At 35.9% G+C, this 17,162-nt stretch overlaps 1 pseudogene; it reads right to left on the reverse strand.

The window, feature by feature from the left end:
• Window positions 1-396: 396 nt before the first annotated feature.
• Window positions 397-17,162, reverse strand: part of LOC102869520 — a 70,482-nt pseudogene continuing 53,716 nt past the window's right edge.

Consider the following 17,162-nt stretch of genomic DNA (forward strand, 5'->3'; position numbering starts at 1 on the left):
AGTGACTGGGGTAGTGGGAGTAGGTGTGTCAGAGACAGTGAGATTGGCCCAGGATAGAGCAGGGGTTAGGGTTGTTGTACACAGGGTTGCTATGCAACTTGATGGCACATAACAGCAACAAAAATATGCTTTATATCTTAGTCAAGCTGCAAGCATGGGTTATGGGTGATTTTATTTTCTTTCTCTGTTGATTAATAGGGATATAACATGAAGAAATGAAAACTGCATAGTTGTATTACACCTACAAAGGCCTGTCCACCAGGTCCTGATGGCTTAAACAAAAGGCTTTCAGACCACAGCTGATTGTTAATGAAGCCACAATGACCAATCAGTTTACCCTTGATTATTAACAAAACAAAAAATATCTAAACAGATTACACCCAACTTTCAAGTAAATCAAAACAATTTACCCTCCAGGATCCAATTACATTGTACTTCTAGCTCCTTCAACCATAGGCCAGCCTTTTCACCTTCAATTTCAAGGAGAGCCATTGTTTTTTTCATAATTCTTTTCAATACATTCATAGAAAGTATGGGTAATCCATCTTGAGATAGGATGCTTGTAATATTCCCAATGTTCAGGGATACAGTCTTCTGGAATTTCTGCTAACTTAACTTCACCAGTGAATACATTTATCAGAGTTATGCCAGTTTTAACTGGAATCCCAGTCAACAAAAGGTAGAATTTAAGTAAATTAAAAAAACGTTTGTTAAAAAAATCCAGAAGGTTTGATGACAAAAAGTTTTTCTCCATGGTTTCCACTGTGTCTAACAGGAGCAGCAGTCTTAGGAAAGCCATGGGTGAGGAGCCCTCTGAGTCCAAGTCGGGTTCCCTGGTGGCAGCCAGATAGAGCAGCCAATGCTGTGACTGAAGCCCACTGAAATAAGCTCATGGCTGCCACAGCTGCTCCCTAAACTATTTTATTTTTTAAACTTTGTTTTTATTCTTATAATTAAAAATGTTTAAAGAAATGTGGATTTTCATTCATTCATTGTTGTACATTTTCCACCCTACCACCTCCTCTAGTTAACTTTTTTATTTGCATTTTTTTCTCTCCCCTCCCCCTTTTTCTGTGGTTGCTCATTTTCTTTCTTGTCTCCCTTCCCTCATCTCCCAGCCCACCGCGCAAAGCACCTCTTGTTACAGATTGTTGTCATATCGATAATGCCTAATCATATATTCCTTTTGAATAGTTCTTCCTCTCTCCTACTGAAGTATTCCTTATAATATCCATTCTTTACCCACTCCATCCCTATCTGTCCTATTTTGCAACAGTAGTGTTACACAATATTTGTCATTTTTTGACTGAGATATTTCACTCAGCATAATGACCCCCAGGCTCCCCCATGCTTTATGAGTTCTTTGTTTTACAATTATGCATAATATTCCATTGTGTGAATGTACCGTAGTTTTCCCATCCATTAATTTGCTGGGCAAGTGCATATATTTATATAGAAGATTGTCTAGAATTCTGTGCATATTAATTTATTCATTTTGGTTATAATTAGGTGGTAGGGCTATTTTTACTTTTGTATACTAAACAAGAAATTACTTTGTCTCAAAAAAAAGTAGATATAGGCATTTCATCACAATTCAGTTAGGTGTGACAAAGGTTTTACATTTCCACCATAGCAAAAATGATGCTACATACTGGATTCCATTCCAAAAGTATTAGAATAGGTTAACTAAGTGAGTTATAATTGTATCTAAATATACTATTAGTACTTACTAATTATTGCATACCCACAAACACATATTTGTATACACATCAGGAATATTTGCACGACTATGTGATCATATCACAGTTTTGGAGTTGAAGCATAACTGGGAAGTCATTATTCTGCCTTCCACAAGTTAAGATCTTTATGGTTTAGAGCTTGGGGTTTACATTTGAACTGGACAAGGAAGAGTAGTATTCTGTCTTAGCTGATTCCTTAATTCTGGTTAGCTTAATTCTAGCTTTGGTCACTTGGCCAAGTACTTAGGTGGGGGTTATTTTATGAACAGAATTTCTGATAAAGTAAATCAACGTGTATCTCTTTGAAAAGTCAGGCAGATAGAAAATACATGTACATAAATATGAAAAGTAGTTTCATTAGCTGGTTATGATAAAGGGTAATTTGTAGAGTGATTCCTGAAACTGCATATCCAAGATTCCTGTGAACATAAGGGCTTTTGGTATGAACTGGGCCAAAGCCCAGAAGCATTTAGAGGTCTTATGGCCTCATTTGGCTTTGTTTGAGATGTTTGAGTTTTTAAAATCAGGAGATGTGCAACCAAATGATAAATTAATATTGCCTGAAATTATCAGCAACTTAAACAGTAAAACCAGCATGTAATGAATATAAGACATAACCATTTTCATTTATAATCCCCTCCCAAATAATTCCAAGAAGTATTTTAGGTGTGGGAACATCAGTGTAAGTATCTTTTTCCTTGAGAATATCAATATGAAAAAAGAAAGAAATTTAAATGCATTGTAAAATTGGAGGGTTAAATCACCTTGGCTGACATGTACAACATGTATTGCAGTGATGCAAATATGATCATAATGCCTGTTTGAGTTAGTTTATGTGGTATTTAATGATACTTCCAAATTCTTAAAAATATAGTACCTAATTATGCCTATTTATTTGTGTTTACTTAAATATTTCTTAATTAAAAGTTATCAAATAAATTTAATCCTTATTTTAATTCTTATTTAACAATATATTTATTTGAGGAAAAAGTAAAGTATAGTAGTTTTATATTATATTAGTCATATATTGTGATTCCTAGAAGTTTAGAACAGTAGAAGAGAACACTATGTTGGGCTGGCATTTTATCCTTATATACTGGAAGGAAGACAAAAGGCTCCTAAAGGTTATTACTGCAGACGCAAACATGAAGTGAGATCAAGGGCCATAATGTCCCCTGAAAATGTCCTCTACGACAATGTTCTCATATCTGTGTTTATGACCATTTCTTTGGTAAAATTGTATTGTTCATTCTTCTTCTGTGCTTTTTTTTTTATATACTTCAATGATTGTGTTAATGAGTGTGTGACTTAAAGGAACCCTGTGTGGATCACAACAAGCTGTGGCTGACTCTGAGAAGATGGTAATCCCAGACCATTTGATTGCGCTAATGTGAAACCAATACTTGGACCAAGAGGCAGTCATCAGAAAAGAGCAAGGAGACACGACATGGTTCAAAATCAAGAAGGGGGTCCGTCAGGGATGTATTCTGTCTCCATACCCTTCCAATCTGTATGGAGAACAGATCATCCGAGATGCTGGGCTGTACGAGGAGGAATGTGGCATCAGGATTGGTGGAAGAGTCATCAACAACCTGCATTATATCGATGACATAACCTTGCTTTTGCTGGAACTGAGGAGGACTTAAAGTGTTTGCTGCAGAAGGTCAAAGACTGCAGCCTCCTATAGAGATTGAAGCTCAACATCAATAAAACAAAGATTCTCACCACTGGACCAATTGGCAGCATCAGTATGGATGGTGAAGAGATTGAGATAGTTAACAGTTTTAGTTTGCTTGGCTCCACAGTCAACAGTCTTGGTAACAGCAGCCAGGAAATGAAGAGACAAACTTCATTGGGAAAGTCAGCTGTGAGGGACTTTCAAGAGTACTGAAGAGATAGGACGTCAGGCTGGAGACTAAGGTGTGCCTGATCTGGGCTAAAGTCTTCGCAGTTATGTGCTATGCATCAGAGAGTTGGACAGTGAATAGGGATGATAGAAAAAGAATTGATGCCTTTGAGCTGTGGTGCTGGAGAAGAGTATTGAATATATCATGGACTGCTAGGAGAACAAACAGGTTTGTCCTGGAGAAGGTGAAGCCAGAATGCTCCTTGAAGTCAAGGATTCTGAAGCTTCGTCTGACTTACTTTGGACATGTTGCAAGGAGAGACTGGTCTTTGGAGAGGGACATCATGTTTGGCAGAGTGGAGGGGCGGCGAAGGAGAGGAAGACCTTCGATGAGATGGATCGGTTCTGTGAGTGGAGTGGTGGGAATGAGTGCATTTGAGATGTCAAGTTGGCACAGAATAGAACTGCATTTAGAGCTCTTGTACATAAGGTCGCTATGAGTCGCAAGCGACTCCATGACACATAACAACAACAGTGGTGCTGTGGTTCAGTACTTGTTGTTGTGTACTGTCAAGTCAGAATCAACCCCTAGCTGACCCTTCAACAGGTTATCTGAGGCAGTTAATTGCATGGGAGGGGATTGCCCATCCTTCTCCCACAGAGCACCTGGTAGATTTGAACCACATGCCCTCAGGATTGCCACACATTTCTTGCCACTAGACTCTCTGCTAACATAAAAGCCAATGGTTTGGGGCCACTAGGCATTCCTCAGCAAGAAGAGGCCTCTATAAAGATGGTTAATTCTTCTTATATAAAATTATGGCCTTATAAACACTATAAGGCAGTTCTGTCCTGTCCTATAGGGTTGCTATGATTTAGAATCAACTTTCTGGAAATGAGTTAGGGTTGGATATTCCTTTATGCAATTTATTTTTCAGATTATATAGTTTAGGATAAATTATTTTGAAGTTGAGGACAATTTTATGATGTTGTGTGCTACAGAGTTGAAACCAACTCATAGCTGATGCTCCAGTGGGTTTTCAGAGGCAGTCAATTGCACAGGAAGCGATTGCCCATCCTTCCTCCATGGAGCAGCTGGTAGCCTCCCTTGAACCCTGTGCCTTTGGCATTCTGTACTGCATTAAATATGTTTATGCATATGTTATTGTTAGGCGATAGCCAGTCAGTTCTGACCCACAGCTGCCTTATCTCCATCGAAAGGAAATCCTGTCAATCCTGCACTATCTTCACAAGCTCTTCTGTGCTTGAACCTGTTGTTGAAATCACTGTGTAAATCCATCTCCTAGTAAAGCTTCCCCTCTTTTAAATAGCTTTTCACTTTTCCAAGCATGATGTCCTTTTCTGGGACTTATCTCTCCTGATAGCATATGCAAAGAATAGACATTATTACTATTTAATCTTGTAGCATCTCTTTTTATCAAATACCCCAAATCAGTTCATTTTTACTGTAGAATCGCCAAAGATAAAATTCCTCAACAATTGTATTTTAGTCATTGATTCCTGTACTTATGTCTAGGCTGGTGGAGTGTATCCTGTGAGAGCCTCTTCTGACTGCACATTCTAAGCACATTCAGACTCATTACTCTTTGCTGCAGCACCTTGCTTGCATGTCCTGTGCTTTTAATTATACATCACTTTCCCTTTTTAATATATATTTTTTGGAAGACAAAGTAAAATATTACAATGAAATGTGCAAAGAGCTGGAGTGAAAAAATCAAAAGGACCAAACTGCTCAGCATTTCTTAAGCTCAAGGAACTGAAGAACAAATTCAAACCTCGAGATGCTATACTTAAGTATTCTTTGGGCAGAACATTAAATGATCCAGAAAGTATTAAAAGAAAATGGAAAGAGTATACAGAGTCATTGTACTGAAAGGATTTTGCAGACACAGTAGAATTTCATGAAACAACATTTGAGCAAGAGCTTATGGAGATGAAGGAATTGTCAAAAAATAAGACCCCAGGAATTGATGGCATAACAATTGCTATATTTCAACAGATGGTGCCCTAGATGTGCTCACAAAGTAGTGTCAAGAAATCTGGAGGTCAACCACTTGGCCAACTGACTGGAGGAGATCTATATTTGTTCCCATTCCAAAGAAAGGAGATCCAACAGAGTGTGGAAATTATAGAACAATGGCTCCACAGTCAACACTCTTTGCAACAACAGCCAGGAAATTAAAAGACGTATTGCGATGGGAAAATCTGCTGTTAGGGACCTCTCCAAAGTACTGAAGAGTAATGGTGTCTCTCTGCAGACAAAGGTGCATGTGATACAGGCCATGGTCTTTGCAATCACTTGTTATGCATCAGAGAGTTGGACAATGACTAGGGAGGATAGAAGGAGAATTGATGCTTATGAGCTGTGGTGTTGGAGAAGAGTATTGGAAATACCATGGACTGCTAAGGAAAACAACAGTTTCAACCTAGAGAGGGTTAAACCAGGCTGCTCCTTGAAGGCAAGGATTCTGAAGCTTCATCTGACATACTATGGACAATGTTGCAAGGAAGGACCAGACCTTGGAGAGGGACATCATGCTTGGGAGAGTGGAGGGACAGCACAAGAGAGAAAGACCCTCTATGAGGTGGATTGATTCAGTGACTGAGGTAATTGGCATGGGTGTGTCAGAGATAGTGAGGTTGGCACAAGATAGAGCAGGGTTTAGGGCTCTTGTACATAGGGTTGTTATGAGTCGCAGGTGACTCAATGGCACATAACAACTACTGTATAACTGTATAACAAGTGACTGTATAACCAGTATTGGGCAAAATACTAGATCAAATTAGACAGTCAATATATATTCAATACATTTACATTTGACTAAATATTTTAAAATTTATGTATGCAAATTATTTGCAACTCTGCTTGTACAATAGCCTGTATATAGGTATGAGTTAAAACACTTTAACACTAACATCAATTCTTTTTAAGCCTGTCTGTGGTAGAAAGCATGGATGAAGATGTAATGCAGAAAAGATATAACCCATTATGGTGTTGATGTTATTTTTTAAAGGACTTACCAGTTTTCAACAAGATGATGTACTTATGCATTTACATTTTGAAATGCTAAAGGAATATTTTATTAGATGGTATAAATGTTAATTAAGACTGTATGCAATTATGTTAAGATATGTCAGTATACGTACACTTAAGATTGTTTCTGTTGATGGCCTAGGCATAACAAATGTATATTTAATAATAAGAAATTTTCTTACCAAAGCTCTGTATACATATACTATCTAAATATGGGTGTAAACATGTCTGGATTATGTTGTTTTAGTAAAAGACTTCAAAGTGTTGAATTGATTTGACCTCACTGGTTTCAGTATCAATCCAATCTTCAGAGTGCCACAGTAATATTAATGTATTTTTAAACACCCAAAAAATTTCTTTTTTAGTATAATCATAAACATAAATTATCTGTTACAGTACTTTTTTATTTTATTAATTTTAATGAACATTTACAGAGATTTTGGATTTCCATTCATTTATTGTTGCACTTTTTTCTCTACTCCCCCACCCCACCCATCCCAGTTCACTCTTCTCTTTCAAAAGCAAAAGATAAACTCCTTCATTGGTATAGTCTCCCCGCCCCTCGCCCCGAATACATTCCACTATGCAACCTTAATTCTGAATTCTTGTGATAATCATAATACCCTATCATATATCAATTTTAAACTGTTCTCTCCCTCATCTGTTTCAATGCGGTATACATAGTCTATCCAGTTTTCTCAGTCTTACCCGAACCCTGATGTCAGTCCAATTCTACAATACTGGCACTCTGCAGTATTGTCTTTTTGGAACTTAGATATTTTACTCAGGATAATGTCCTTCAGGGTCACCCGTTTTGAATAACATTGCATGAGTTCCTTCTTTTTCAATGCAGTGTAGCATTCCATTGTGTGAATATACCACAGCTTCTCTATCCATTCGTTTGTTGATGGGCACTTAGGTTGTTTCCAACTGCTTATTATTTTGAACAAAGCCACGATAAACATGGTGTGCATATATCTGCCTGGATGTCAGTTATGGTCTCAGGGTATATTCCCGGTAGTGGAATTGCTGGGTCAAATGGTATCTCTTTTTGCAACTTTTTCAGAAAGCACCACACCACTTTCGACAGTGGTTGCACCATTTTACACTCTCACCAACAGTGAATAGCGGTTCTAGTTTCTCCACAACCTCTCCAGCATTTGTTGCTTGCTGTTCTGTTAAATTTTGCTATTCTTACTGGGGTGAAATGATATCTCATTGTTATTTTGATATGAATCTCTCTTAGAGCTAGGGATTTTGAACATTTCTTCATGTACTTCTTGGTCATCTGAATGTCTTCTTTGGTGAAATGTCTGTTCATATCCTGTGCTCATTTTTCAGTTGGATTATTTACCTTTATCTTGTTGTAGTGCTCAAATGTTTTATAAATTCTAGATATAAGTCCCTTATCTGACATGCCATTACCAAATACTTTTTCCCAGTCTGTGGCTTCCCTTTTTACCCTGTTGGAGAAATTTTTGAATATGCATAGGGACTTGATTCTTAGAAGGGCCCATTAATCTATTTTTTTTTTTTCAGAGAACGAAAAAAGTTTTATTTAAAGTTCTAAACCAAGAAAAGATATGTTTGTTATCCCTAAAACCAAACCCACATATCATTTAAAATTTTATTTTCCCAAATAATAAAACTAATATAAAGGCAAAATACCTTGTTCTAGGTTTTTGTGTGGAAAATTCTGGTAATTATCATTGTTTAAGCCAAATTTTCTATTTTATCTTCTGGTTGTAGATTTTTCAGGATACTTGGAAGACTGTTTATGTTGTGGATTAGGACTTCTACAGTTCATCCAAGCTTTTCTTTAATAAAGTTTATAGTCCTTGGTTTTAGTCATAGGTCCATGAGCCAGCTTGGGTTGGTTTTTGTATATGGAGTGAGGTGTGGATCTTGCTTGAGTCTTCTGCCGATATTTTTCCAGTTTAGCCAACATCATTTGTTTAAAAGGCTGTTGTTTCCCCACTTAATTGATTTCACCTCCTTGTCAAAAATCAGTTGACCATAGATAGATGGGCTGGTTTCTGGGTTCTCAATTCTATTCCATTGATCTATGTGTCTGTCATTGTACCAGTAGTACCATGTTGTCTTAACCATCACAGCAATGTAGTAGGATTTAAAATCAGGGAGTGAGATGCCTCCTACCTTTTTCCTATTTTTAAGGAGTGTTTTGCTTATTCAGGGCTTCATTCCATTCCAAATGAAACTGGAGATTACCTTTTCCATCTCGTTGAAGAATGGGATTGGTATTTGTATTGGGATTATGTTGAATGTCTTCCAATCCATGAGCAAGGGATATTCTTCCACTTCTACAGATCTCTTTTTGTTTCTTGTAGAAATGTTTTGTAATTTTTTTTAATAGATCCTTTGTGCTTTTGGTTAGGTTTACCCCTAAGTATTTAATCTTGTGATTAGCTATTGTGAAGGGTATTGTTTTTCTTAGCTCCAGCTCTGTATTCTCTTTGTCACTGTAGAGAAATCCAACTGATGTTGATCTTGTATCCTGCTATTTTGCTGAATTGGTTAACTATGTCCAATTTTTTTTTTTCTGAATCTTTAGGGTTTTCTAGGTATGCTATCATATCATCTGCATAGAGAGATAATTTTACTTCCTCTTTGTCAATTTGGATATATCTGTTACAGTACTTTTAGAAAAAGTTAGATATATCAAGACTTCACGTTATCAAAATTGTTGGTTTTGTTAAGAGCTATCGAGTTGTAGGCAACTCATAGAAACCCTATGAATGAAAGACCTGACCACTTCTATAGCTTTCATCTTTTCTCCACATTCATAGAGTTTCTGGAGGCAAGATATTTCACAAGTGGATGCCACTCCTGCTTCCAAGCTTGTTTTAGTTGGGGAGCTCCACTAAACACTGTCCACCATTGGTAACCATTATCACGTTTAACACAGCAGTGTCACAGTGTTTAACATCACAGCAACCATGAGTTACCTCTGTATAGCAAATGGACATGCCAGTGCTATACCACTTAGAAGAATGTTTGACCAAAGACAATTAAAACCAGGCCTGTGGGCCACAGATTAAAATCATCCACCTTTGGCTTCATAGTCTAATTTTATATCTAGTAGGCCAAAAGAGCTCTCTCTATGTTGCTTTTGTTGTTGTTAAGTGCCAACAAGTTGTAGATGACTCATAGTGACCATATGAATGAAAGACCTGAACATTTGTATAACTTTCATCATTTCTCCAAGTTCATGGAGTTTCCAGAGGCATGATCTTTTGGAAGTGGATGCCACTCCTGCTGCCAAGCTTGTTTTAATCAGGGAGTTCAACCAAATACTGTCCACCATGGGTAACCATTATCACATTTGACACATCAGTGTCACAGTGTTTAGAGATACTGAAACAAACAATGTTCAAAGAACAGTTTCAGAAACTACTAGAACATTAAACTTGATATTCAAATATATCGGTAGAATAAGGTAAGCATTTTGTGTATAATCAAAGTAATAGCTGTTAAGAACTTATCAGTTAGATTCAGAAATTGTGGGGGTTTTTTTTCCTTAAATAGTTTTAAGGAATCCTCAATTAAAAATTTTAAAACTAGCTTAAGCACAAAATACAGGAGAATATAGGAAGATGGTAGAATTGTTAGAAATTTGAGAAAACACCTATGTAGACCAAACTGTCAGAAATGCTAACAGGAAACTGCAAAGTTAAGGAGCTTTATTCATGATTAATGACTCTTGCACCTCAATACTACTGCCCTCTTGCATTCCACCGGGTTGGATGATACTCTGCTCCTTGTTTCCCCCTTTCTCTCTTTGTGGAATTTCCTTCTAAATTAAAGGAGAACGAAGCCACAGCTGATATCTTCGTTTTTAGAGGATACTCAGGAGTCACTTCTAGCTTTTCACTTTTTGCAATTGGAGGAAATGGGAGTAAGTTTTGAAAGAGCAAACTCAGTTCTGGTAACATCCAAGAAATTAGGATTATATCTTGTATCTTGCATTTGTCAATTTAAATTATATAATTATTCATATTATCAATAATTATGAAATCACAGAGTTTTGTCATTATTAAATTTATTGAAATAATATTTTAGTAACTTCAATTTAATAAAGCAAGTTTTATAATTGTTGGAAACATATATTGCAAATTATAGCTGCTTATAAGAGAGGGCTCCATCCTGTAAGGAGTTGCATTGCTAACCCAAAGGCTGTCTGTGGCAAATCAGTGGCTCATTGGGAGAAAATAAACACTCTCCTCTCATGTGATATACAGCCTTAGAAGCCCAGTGGAGAGTAAGCTGTAAGATTATTCACACCCAATGACAATGAGTTTGAGGTTTATTTTAGAATTGGTAATGATTCGTGATTATCTTTGTATACAAAGTAAAAGTGCTCCAGAGAGTTTTCTAAGCTGTTCCCAGTCAGAAGCTGACCACCAATCTTGTCTTCTGGCGTTCATTGAATGACTTGTCTTGTTTATCAGTCAAGCATTTAACCATTTGCACCACATAGGGACTTCAATCTATGTGTGCTTATTAAATGAATGGATATCATTCAGGGTCGCAGACCAACAGCAACTAAGCCATCATAAATGTGTGATGTCATTTTCTCTCTAATTCACTGGAAAAGGGGAAAATATGGATGGGATTCTGGGGAGCTTTATGGGTCAAGTTTAGAAGCAGCATCATTTATCCATCAAAAGAATTTCTTTTTACATTCTGTTGGAGAAGAAAAGTACTAAGGCCATATTTAATAGCAAGAGAGAATATTTGGTAAGAAATAAAATGCAGGTGGGTTAGCTATGCTTTAGTTAGTGTGAAAGAAGAATAAAATTTTAAGAGGGAAGTTTGTGCCACAGCCTGAGATGAGATTAAAGTTTATTTTTCTACCTGTTGTGAAACCCACTGCTTTTTGTAATTCTTTGGCTGATGCACCTTTTAATGGTATACATTACACACTACTCTTTTTAAAAAGACTATATTTATATATTTTCTCTAAGAATATTGAATGAATAAACATTAAGTGGAGACAATACTTCAGAAATATTTTTATTAGCATAGATGACTATTAAGTTTAATCAAATAAGCAAAATCTTTTTAATAAACATAATATGATGTTTGCTTTATAGCCTATGAACAATTTGATTGAAACAAAATAAGTCTATTTCTGTCAAAAGACAGATAATCTCTGTACTCTTGATATATGGAGCTGGAGTAGATTTTTCCACACTAAATTTCCAGCATGTAGTCTCATGAAATAAAACCGGTTGACTTATGTTTCAACTCTCATTTCCCTACCCCTACAATTTGAACCAGGCTGTCACCAACAACTACGAATGAATCCTATAAATAAATTTCATTTTCTAATTCTTCATCTAATATAAGCAGTGCTCCTTCCATGTTTTCATAGCTTGTATTGTCTATCATTAGGAAAATTATAAGGTCAGTTCAGCATTTTGTTGTCCACATTATTGCGTAACTAATGACTCCTATTTCTACACCTCTGAAACATAACCAGAACATAAGATAAAGTAGGTCAGCTCGACAAATAATTGACACGAACTTCAGAAAATGTGTGTCTTTTGCATTGGCGGAGACAGACTAAACCTAATTACACGTATTATTATTGTTAATGTCCTTCCAAAGATCTAAATGATATAAAATCATTTAAAATGTCTACCTACTCTAGATTATGCAACTCAGCCTTAGGGTTCTTATGCTTTAAAGAATAAACTTGTTAAAATAATTTATGAATAAGGACACAAAGAGATAAAGGTAGATATGGAATCTACTAAAATAAATAAATGTAAGTTATGATCATTTTAGCACATCACTATCTAGTAATAATTATTAGATTTAACAATTCAATGTGCTTGATTAAGCAATTTAACAGATTTTTGTTATTAGTTCTTGCCATCTGTATGTTACAGATAACTATTTTGAAATAATGAAGTAGTATTGATGTTTAAATAGTCTTTAGGACTTTTTTCTCCTTAAGATGATAAAATTTGTATTCATTATTTCTATTATAAGTGCCCTCAGGAAGACTTTGTTGTTGTTGTTGTTATGTACTGTCGAGTCACCTGGTACTCATAGTGACCCTCTGTATAATAGCTCTGAACCCTGCCCTATCTGGCGCCAATTTCATTATCTCCAACATACCAATTACCTGCATTACCCCAGTTACTGGGTCAATCTATCTAATCCAGGGTCTTCCTTTCTTGCACTGTTTCTCCACTCTTCCAAGCATGATGGCTTTCTCCAAGTACTGGTCCCTCCTGGCAATATGCCCAAACTATATGAGATGGAGCTTCAAAATCCTTGCCTCCAAGGAGCACCTCAGTTTCACCCTCCCCAGGACAGATCTGTTTTATTTTCTTAGCAGTTTATGTTATATTCAATGCTCTTCTCCAGCACCATAACGCAAAGGCATCTTTGAGAAAGTACAGAAATATTTGTATTACTTAAAACATTTCATTTAGAACATCTGATTTAGTAACAAAACACACTGGAATTTAGAATTATATTTTTTAGTATATGTTCTAAATTGACAATTTTAAATATTTGCTTCTTAACAATCCTATAGTGCAGGTATTATTATTATGATGTCTATTTTACAGGAAAGGAAACTTAAGTTTGTAAAAGTTAACTATAGTGCTCAGAATAATATATTCAGGACTAGGGAACCTAGATTGCAATAAATAATGGTTTCATTAATTTCTTTTAACAATGCATGAATCAGAACATGCTGTTAGGTGCCATACTGATTCATGGCCATATCATATGTGGTGTTCCATAAGGTTTCTTAGCTGTAATTTTTTTAATTTTTTATTGTATTATTTTTACGTGTACCGTCAAATCAAATCTGACTGGTACAGGAGGAGATTGCCCCCTCCTTCTGCAGCAGAGCATCTGGTGGATTTGAACCACATATCTCTGGGATTGCAGTGTAGTGTCTTGCCGCTAGGCCACCAGAGCTCCCTTTAGCTGTAATTTTTTTTTTAAAAAACCCTTTTAATTGTAAATCCAGTGAAGGATTACAACAGATCAATATTCCATTCAACAATCATACACTCTGTGTGTTTGTATGTTGTCGTGTGTGTGTGTGTGTGTGTGTATGTGTATGGCACTGATTGCAAACCTTACAATGTAGCGATCACTTATCCCATTCCTCTCTTATGTTTTCAGTTCCAGTTGCTGCTGCTTCCAAATCATTCTTCTCTCTTTGTGTAAAAGCTGCCCTTTGAACTCAAATGGTTACTTTTCTAAGGAGTACATACTTCCTTTGTATTATTGTTGCATGCTTGTAATTTTAATGAAAATAGATTGTTTAAGAATAGCCAGGACCACATGGGGACAGCCATATCTGACCTTTATCAACTTCACAAAGGGGAACTGACCCTGGCAACATCAGTTCTCATGAGGAATTGCCATAAAGTCAGACGTGTTGCCCACACTCCAATACCTTTTTCTACTCATTCGAACACCAATCTTACTGCTTTACTGCGTCCAAAATTTGATGTGATAGCTCTAAGACCACACAGAACTATACTATGGTAGTCAAAATGTTATAACTCAGGTTAGTAGCAGAGTGTAGTTAGGACTGCTTTTGAAATGTGATCCTGGGTGCCTCAGCCTTGAGCCTTACTGCGTTAGGCCAGTATTTCAAAGTTCTCTGTCCTGTCAATATTAGTTCTTTCCCTGAAGGTTCCTAGCTTACCTTGGGTTCTGCCTGTGGAGGGGGTAGCATTCCCAAGATCAGCCGAGTCTCTTGTTAATTCTCTGGTTTTCTGCTTTGGCTATGGCTTCTACTGCTGTAGAATTTCTGGGCCCAAAAGATGTGCTACATTCTCTTCTTTTTTGCTGAAAGGGAAGATCTTTCTTTTTGTTGCCCTTTCTGCTCCATATAATGGCAAGGCGAGCCAGTCAGTCCCTTTGTGGATTGGTGAAACTAGCTAATCATTTTGGGCATAGATGATACCAGCCAATCTCCTAACATGCCCTAGTTGTGTATTTCCTCCATCCACATGTCAAAGTAAAATTGAATGGTTGAGAAAGTAATTCTGGACACTAAACTTTATACATCACAGATTGGCAAGCCTGTCTTCTGTGATATCATTGGGTAGCTTCAAACTATTGAATTTTAGGTTAGCAATCAAGAACAAAACTTTCATTCCACCTACAAACTTTAACCAAAACATGACTTTCCCAAAAGAATAATAGAGAAAAGAATTACTGTTTGTATTTTAATAAAAATACAATAATTCAAATTAGAGAAGAAATGTAAATATAAATTAAATGAAAACACACATGACTTTCAGTTTCATTTAAATAGTTGGAAAAGTGATATGTTTGTATTCCTTCAAATATAATAAAACTATTAATGTTATAACCACATAAATATGTGTATAATATTACATTTATCCTTTACTGTTATTCTTTTTTGAGAAAGAATACATATATACAAACACACACACATACACCCATGCGTGCCAGAAAATCCAAAGCAGGTTTTATTTAAAATAAATTCAGAATATAAAATGCATCCTTATTTAATGAAAAAATGAAATGATGTATTTTTAGGTATCCCATTTTAATATTTTAAAATGTAGGGTTTGAGAGTGTTGCTTTAAGAAAGATACTCATATTATTATAAAAATAGAACTTGTGCTTGTGATGTTGCAGTTGCCATGGTTACTACAAATTTGTTACTTAATAGCAGAGCAAATAGATTCATAAACATGCTAATTATATCTGATACATTTTTTCAAACTGTTTTATATGAATATGCATATAGTTTGCATAAAAATGAATGTCCCAATCCAATAATTTTGGAAGTTTTTGAAGGTTTTGCTGTGTTCTCTGTGATCTACTATGTGACTGTTTCACCACAGGAATAAAAAAGCAAACGCCTTTAAAATTTACAGGGGAGGCAACTCTTGTTTTTTTAATGTAAATAATGTAAGAATTTCCAAACCTCAAATATTCTAATACTTTAATATCCAGTCAGCTCATGGAAACATAAAAGATTAAAGTTGGAGTTCATAATAAAGCTCTGTAAAGCTTTGTAATAAAGCTTTTTGTTCTGTCACTCATTTGGAGAAATGTTAAAAGGGGAGTATGACAAAGGAATGAGTACAGTGCTCAGTTTTTGACATGAATCAGCATACTGTAAATTTTGCATATAACATGAGCAAGTGATTTTATGTTTGAAATGCTCAGCTTTATAGCTAATGCATTTAATGAAGTCACGTGCACATTGGACATTGAAAAAAAACACACAAGGACCAAGTTTACCTTTCTCTAAAAGGCAATCCCATTATTATAATAAGAAAGGAGGGATCATCTTCTGCAATTACAAAACCATGAGAAGGGGGAAAAGTTGGTTCAGGTGATTCAGTGAGCAAGTGCATGCTATAAGTCAAGATAAATGCAGGAAAGAAGCTGTGACCCTTCCTGAGAAAGACGGTTTGCTTGGGAGATTTGTGACTTCAGCCAGGGCCTTGTGCAGCGCTCTGATGAAAGAGGGGTAATATATGTTTCTCCAGAGAGTTACACCAGGACAAGTCTTGTTAGTGAAGATGGAACCACTCTTGTTTCTCCACTTAAAACAATGTCTCACTTCCTCTTTCATTACTCCAAATTGTTTCTTCTCAGATGCGAGTTAAAGTTAGACTCTTAGTAAGGAGCTCAGAAACCAGGTAATATTTAGCAATATCCGTGATATTAGTAATCAACTCCTTATTTGTGTATGCTGTGTTTTTCTCTTTCACAGCTGAAGCACAAAGAAGCTGGTTACTGTATTTCAGGTGTTTGAGCACGTCAGGGATATTGACTGAAAAATCTGCTCTGCAGCTCACTGTCACCTCGTGATTGATATCAGCTGTAACAAGATAAAATGTTATGGCATCATAATTCTGTTTGATGCAAGGTAATCTTTGATCTTTTACTATCAACAGAAGATTATAATATATACTTAGTGTGATAAATAATACCCTTTCACTGATGTCGGAGAAAGAGCAAGTTAAACTGCTAACAGTTCTAATAGCTAGCATTTCATTTGCCGTTTTTAAGACTAAACACTTCATAAATAGAAAGACAAGTCATTTGAAAATATATTATTAATAAATTGTTACATCATCTGTTAATAATTAATCATTAGTTTTTCTCCCTATGGATTAAATGAGAGACTGTGTTTTTTAAAACTACTAAATTCATGGCCCTGGAGTAAATGTTGATTGGCAGTAATATTGGTATTGAGGCACCAATTAGAGATATTAATTTTCAAAAAGAATTTGTAAATTAAAAATCATGAAATGAATATTTGATGCATGAAGTATAGTTTGGAAAATTATCTCTTCTTCCATCCAACAAATAGCAACTGTTTGATAAACACAAGACATTAGTATTACTTTTATCATTACTGGTTGCAATCTTGGTAAACATGGTGATTTTTATAAATGATCTCAAGTGACCTTTGTCTGCTGGGCAAAGCTCTTCTCATCCTTGAATATGTGCACCAAGTGAAAGAAGATCC

Source organism: Elephantulus edwardii, unplaced genomic scaffold (assembly GCF_000299155.1).
Source record: "Elephantulus edwardii isolate Elephantulus edwardi_28Jun2011 unplaced genomic scaffold, EleEdw1.0 scaffold00020, whole genome shotgun sequence".
In the NCBI taxonomy this organism is placed as follows: Eukaryota; Metazoa; Chordata; class Mammalia; order Macroscelidea; family Macroscelididae; genus Elephantulus; species Elephantulus edwardii.